This window comes from Haemaphysalis longicornis, unplaced genomic scaffold (assembly GCF_048455015.1).
Source record: "Haemaphysalis longicornis isolate Haplotype H1 unplaced genomic scaffold, Haemaphysalis longicornis Haplotype H1 scaffold_1, whole genome shotgun sequence".
NCBI lineage: Eukaryota > Metazoa > Arthropoda > Arachnida > Ixodida > Ixodidae > Haemaphysalis > Haemaphysalis longicornis.
The window spans coordinates 311,684,402-311,691,049 of NW_027526203.1; the positions used below are offsets into that span (position 1 = coordinate 311,684,402).

Here is a 6,648-nt window from a genome sequence, read left to right on the forward strand (position 1 = left end):
TTCTCAGCCAATTTTGAGTTCTGAGTTCATTTTGAGTTTTGAGTACATTTTCAGTTTTGAGTCCATTTTGAGTTTTGAGTACATTTTGAGTTTGAGTACATTTTGAGGTTTGAGTACATTTTGAGTTTTGAGTCCATTTTGAGTTTTGAGTTCATTTTGAGTTTGAGTACATTTTGAGTTTTGAGTCCATTTTGAGTTTGAGTTCACTTTGAGTTTGAGTACATTTTGAGTTTTGAGTCCATTTTGAGTTTTGAGTTCATTTTGAGTTTGAGTACATTTTGAGTTTTGAGTCCATTTTGAGTTTGAGTACACTTTGAGTTTGAGTACATTTTGAGTTTTGAGTACATTTTGAGTTTTGAGTCCAAATTGAGTTTGAGTACATTTTGAGTTTGAGTACATTTCGAGTTTTGATTACATTTTGAGTTTGAGTACATTTTGAGTTCTGAGTACATTTTGAGTTTTGAGTCCGAGTGAGTTCTGAGTTTTGAGCTCAATGTGAGTTTGAGTTTGAGTGAGCGCAGATGTGCTGCTCAGCATTGAGTCTGAGTTTGAGTGAGTGGTGATTCGAAAAAAAAATTGTGAGTGAGTTTGAGTGAGCCGCGCCAACTTTGCCGAGGTATGCTCAGTACACAAAGTGAAAAAAATGGTTGCAGTGGTTTACAACAACAAAACATTTTCAGTTGGTGGTGAAATGAGCGATCTGTGTGCTAGTTGAACAAACTGTAGAAACAATATTACTACAAGAACTGGAAATACGCGAAAAACATATAGGCACAAACACAACGGCATGGTAAGTGACATCATTATATAATACTAGAGGATTGAGAACGCGTGAGTACTTATCAGTACGCATCAGTACTCAGTACACAAAGTGAAAAAAATGGTTGCAGTGGTTTAAAACAACAAAAAATGTTTTCAATTGGTGGTGAAATGAGCGAGAGCTCTGTAACGATTTGATATTGAAAGGTAACGAGCATTTTGTAGATGGTAAAGGCACAAGAGATAAATGATGTAGGAGACAGACAGCAACGAGATGGCTATGGATAAATGAAAAATATAAAGAACAAGAAATATGCTGCGGAAAATACCAGTGCGTTTTGATAAAGACACAAATGCGCCAAGAAAAGTGACCCAGTGTGAGGGGTTAATTGCAAGGATATAGAACAGAATGGGTGGTATCGCGACAGCTTCTTCAGAGTGAGAAGAAGCAGCCATGTAATTCGTGTTTTTCCGATAATTTTTAGTTGATTCATTTGGCACCAGTTGCCAACATTAGTTAGATAATTGTTTCAAGTTATATTAGTTGGTTAATATTATTGCTTCACTAAAAGATAGCTGTATTATCAGCATACAGAAGGGCCCATCAAATATCCCCTGTTCAGTAAAAAAAAAGAAAACGTCAGAAACATAATACGAAATTCTTTAAACTACTATCCAATGATTACAGGATTGAAAACAAATAAAATATTGGTGAGGGATATTGATGCGATAAAGGTTAATTAGTTCTAAATCCTTCACACGTGGTTTGGTGCTCGCAAGGTCGAAAAAGACATATTCCACAAACGTTAGAGCTCTGTGTGCCTTCTTGGGATATTGAATGTTGAAAACCCAGAACGATGCAAACAGACTACACAGTCCTCCCAGTAAAGATGATGCAGTCAAGACACTCTGGCCATCGATGCGGAGGCTAATTTCCCCGTTCGCGGAATGCAGGCAGGGAGTCAAAGGAACATCTACCTGAAAAAGCAAAAAAGAAAAAAAAATGCCCCACATGTAAAATTCAAAACAGACACTATGGTTAAATGAACTTAATAATTCGGTACAGTAATAAAATTGTTATGCCAGGTTCCCTGCGAAGATTCAGTACTTAAATTAGGAATGCAAAGGCTTCATAAAACCAAGTGCCAGTACATTAACCATGGTGGCTTTTGCAGCAATAAAAAAGATATTAATTACTTCCGCACAATATACTCGAGCACAACTTTAAATGATAGTGAAGTTAAAATGCAAGTCTCTCTAGGTTGATAGATTAGCTCACGGAGAACACTATTATACCCCTCTTACACCTGGCATTTTTTTAAAATAAGGTTGAAACTAGCAAAAACACGTTTTCACCGGAAGGGCTTAAGTGGCCTGACGCGCACAACTTCTTTCTTGGCTGCCGCTGGATGGTGCTACTCGTCCATACTTGGGGTGGCAGTACCGCTTTCCAAGGGAGCATGCGAGCTACGCATGAGAAAATCGTTCGACGCCAAAACTTCCGGGGCCTCAAAAGGCCAATGTTTTTCTTCAGTGAAGCGTAAATACTGATCACAGGTCCAATGGAGAAACATTTTGCTTAGTGGTCTCGAACGGCAAATGACAGGGGAGTTTGGGGAAGCATGAGCGATTTGACCGGAACTGACCAAACTGCTTGGTACGTGGTAATGTTGTATTCAGTTGCTTGTATACTGCTATTAATCACCGCTGCTTCACTTGCTGCCGGTTTATCCTGATGCAAACAGCGACTGCAGTCGTGTTTGCGTCACGTTTGATGAGCAGTTGAACAGCGATTTCTCAGCACTTAAGGCATCTTGGCACTAAATCAATGCTGAAATGGCTATGCGAAGGTCCGACTTCCGTTTGAAATCAACTTGCTGGTTTTATTCAATGACCCTTTAACAACAAGTTACCCTTATGCCTCATCACTGCAACCGATTGTTCCTCCGTGTGGTGCAAAGTGTGTTACTGTGATTATTTTCAACGTGAAACGAACCGTTTCTGTGATTTGTAGGACTGATTCTGCTATTAATTACTGCAGTGACAACAAGCTATGAAAGAAAATCCCGCCATCTCCACGAAGTGAATGATGATGAGAGGGGCGAATCTAAAATGCTTATCAGCAGACAATGTGACGCATTAAGTGCAAGCTGCTTTCATAGTGTGTGCATTGACATTAGGATATGGCCCCCTGGCAGAATGATGCGCTGCGCGAGATTTTGCCGTACCTAAAAGGACAGGCAACTCATTTTTACGGAGTATAGGATCTGTAAAAGGGTTGCGAGTTGGTAATTATGCATTGCGAAAAATAAACTGCGCGCAAATTAACGAGGACAAGAACACATGAAGACGGCACAAGCGCACACTCGCAACTAGTTTATTATTGCACAATTCAAAGCTTTATATGCCCAAGCGCCCAATTGCCGCGCCCCCAATGCGTCACAGTTCTCGGCGCACTCAGCCGAAAATACTAAAAAACCGTAACAACAAAACCACAAAACGAACTTTGAGGCGTACGAAAGGCGAAAAATCAGCAAAGATAACCGCGTCATACATGGATGAAGACCCCCCTCCCACCCCCAACACGCATTCCCAGAAGAAGCACCGAAATAGCGCTCAATGTGCGTCTAAATATGCGACTTCTCGATTAAGGAGGGCGATAGGGGATGACTGATACATTCGGAACCAGCTCTTCTGATGTGGCTGGCTTCTACAATTTCTCGCGTTTGCTGGTTCTTATGTCGCAAAAGGATGGCTGTGCGCTCAAACACAGGGACACAATCAGGTCTGCATACGCGGTAATAAGAAGATAAGTGGCTCAGGTCACGTTGAAAAATGAAAAAAAAAAAAAAAATATACGGTACTTTTAGACGTCGTACGCTCGAGCTTGTGACAACGTACCCGTGTGCGGCTCTGTCCTGAAGTTCGGAGAAATGCAGGCGGGTTGTGTTATATTTCTCGTCTTGCATTACGCTTTCTTTTATATATTAGCGCCCTCTTTCCCGATCTCTCTACCTTCCTTCCCGCTTCCATCTGACTGCGCTGATTTTCGCCAGCACGAAGTAACCGTCACGTTGCTTTGAAACGACGCCGCGCGCGACAAACGATTTTATCTCGAATGCCCTATTACAAACCGGCCTACAAAAGTATGCGAACGCATACCCCAAAACCCCCAAACAAGTAAAATAATACGAGTGTGCGCTTTTTTTCTTTGCCCGTGCGTGTACGAGCTGTGAGCGGCACGGGTACCCGGGTACTTCGCTGTTAACCCTATCCAAACGTTTGACAAACGCATCGACTGATGAAAGACCACTTACCAGCGAGCTGTCCACACCTGTCGCCGTATCCAAATGCTGTTTGCGGCTGTTCCTCGTGTGACAGGAGCACATGAAAATCTTTCCACCAAATGGCACTACTAGTCCTTCACAAATACGAAAAAACGACGGCCCAAGGCGAGGCTTGAAGCTCCGGCCGCGCCGAGTCACCGGCCGCGCTGCGTTGATACACAGAGGTTGTTTACATCCGGGCAGCCAGTCGTGCCGCCAGGGCAAGTTGAGTCGCTGCAGTCGGGTGCGTTGGTGCGCTGGCACGAGAATTTAAATCGTCTATGTATGCGCAAGCAAGCGAAGCAGATGAACATTGCAATTGTTTGCAACGGCGAGAACTGCCTCTTCGTTAGCAGCAGAGTTTGACAACACCTATCGCCAAAATAAACAGATTGAGACAACGCGGCCGCGCTCTCTGCCTGTGATCGCGCTGGTTGAAGCATCTATACGGGTATACGTACGGTATTGGTTTTGTAGCTGCGTGCAACCGTCGCGTCCTGCTCACTCGTTCTGATTAGCATTAGGCCACGGTTGAAGTGCTGGTGCACGGAGACAACAGAAGACTAACATGGCGACCGCCCGCTTGAGATGATTACCTCAGATAGGGCGTTTATTGTGGACGTGGTAGTATATAAGGAACGGAACGCCATCTCACAAATGGTGTTAAGAAGTTCTAAATCCTCCCTTTTGCTACCTGGATGGGCAACGGTACTATCATGGAGGTTCGTCCACTTCTTTAGATCATGCCTAGGGAGTACATTTTTTGCTATAGGTACTTTTCAGGGCACATTACTTGATTAAAACTCCATTTCCGGCTAGTTTGCGTTTACAGTGTATGCACTACTTTGAAGGAAGCACTGCTTGCTTTCTTGAGGCGCTGTGTTTTGCTTTTTTTCGGGCTGTTAATTCACGACAAAAAGCCATAGGAAAAAGAGCTCTGAACAGATGGAGCGAACGCCGGAAAATCTGATCGTATTGAGCAAGCTACGACTAGATCCATGATGGAGAGGACGAGCGGAGGGTATCAGCGGGGAGGGGGGGGGGGGAGGAAAGGTGGTGTAACAGGCACGGGTGGCAGAAGACTACTGTCTTTCGATTACATTTGCAGCAAAGGAAGCAGATACAGGGCCTTTTTTGCACTATTTCAGTTCAAAATTCAAATTATGGGGGTTTAACTCGCCGCGGCTGTGCACCTGGGCCTTGAGGGCTCTGGATTACTTTTGATCACCTGGGGATCTTTGACGCGCGACAAAATATTGACATACGATCGCCTTATTTTTCTTCTCCATATGGAAAGCAGCCACGCCGCCGGGGTCAAACCCACGTCCTTGGGCTCAGCAGCATAACTGAGCCACTGCAGCGGGTGCTATTTTCAGTTACTGAAGACTGATAGGGGATGTAAAACTGCTTCCGAAGCGCACTGGTTCGTCATGTGTATATTTGTTTACTACCATAAAAACGTAAAGCGCCATGGATATGTTTACCACCCTGGTACAGTCATGGACAATTCAAATACGAACCGCGGAGCGCACTACCGAAGGTACCGGTGCAGTCACCTGGCAGCGGCCGTTGAAAACGCACGGACATGCGCAGTTGAGATGGCGGGAACGAGGCTGCGTGTCCCACTGCGATATGTTGCCCTCTGCTCACTCGCATGCTTGTCTTGTCGCCATGCCGCAAGAGCGCTGCAAGCAGTGAAAGTACTACCGCCGCTGCAGCTGAAGGGGTTGGTCGCGTTGAGAGCAATGCGGCGCGTAACTGCCTGCAGCTGCGGCAAGTGCTTGCGCGGGAACCGCGAGCACGCTCTCGTAAGGCTTACTGCTGAGCTCATCATGCTTTCTTGAAGAAAACCAGCGCACATAAATGGAGACAAAAATAAATGCACGCCGCCTAAATTTTGATGGCCCTGCAATGTTTTGCGTTCGTGAAGAAGTGGCTTGGGAATTGAACAATGAGCTGGCCGCCAAGAATGCGCCTTTGTTTAACGGAGTCATGGCTGAGTCATTTATCGGGTTCGGGGCTTGTAGCAAACGATAGATACATTAACATTAACAATATACATTATTGTTATACATTACATATGCATTACATACATTAACATATACATTAACTGCAAGCATTGTGTGGGCTGGGAAAATTAGTGGCAGAATTCTAATATTAACAAAAATTAAGAAGGTTGGCAGGTCCAACTATTCTAAGGCCAATTGCCCTTGCACAACAATTTGGCGGCCGATTTCTTTATTTTTTTTTTGGTGGGCACCCCAGTGCTTGTAGAAATCTGCGAAGCGGGCAGCACTGAGCATGGTTTGGGCGTGACCCAGGTGTCCATAGTTTTTTTTGCGCAAGTTACTGCACCCCATATGCAAAACTATGTCGGCATTGTGACGCCGGCACACACAGGGAGCAGGCGCTCGTGTCATCTGAGCACACAGTGGCCGCAGATACTATCTCGCACCGCATCGATAACAATTGTTTTCAGCGCTCTTGCGGCATGGCGACAAGGCAAGCATGCGAGCGAGCAGATGGCAACATATCGCAGTGGGACACGCAGCCTCGTTCCCGC

General features: G+C 44.8%; 1 long non-coding RNA gene across 1 annotated transcript; it reads right to left on the reverse strand.

Annotated features, from left to right (window-relative positions):
• Nucleotides 1–1,491: 1,491 nt before the first annotated feature.
• LOC144170234 (uncharacterized) lies at nucleotides 1,492–4,312 on the reverse strand. The gene is made up of 2 exons (XR_013322580.1): nucleotides 4,077–4,312; nucleotides 1,492–1,737 (listed from the first exon to the last, which is right to left on the reverse strand). It is a non-coding gene; the product is annotated as an uncharacterized LOC144170234 (long non-coding RNA).
• Between the last annotated feature and the right edge of the window lie 2,336 nt (nucleotides 4,313–6,648).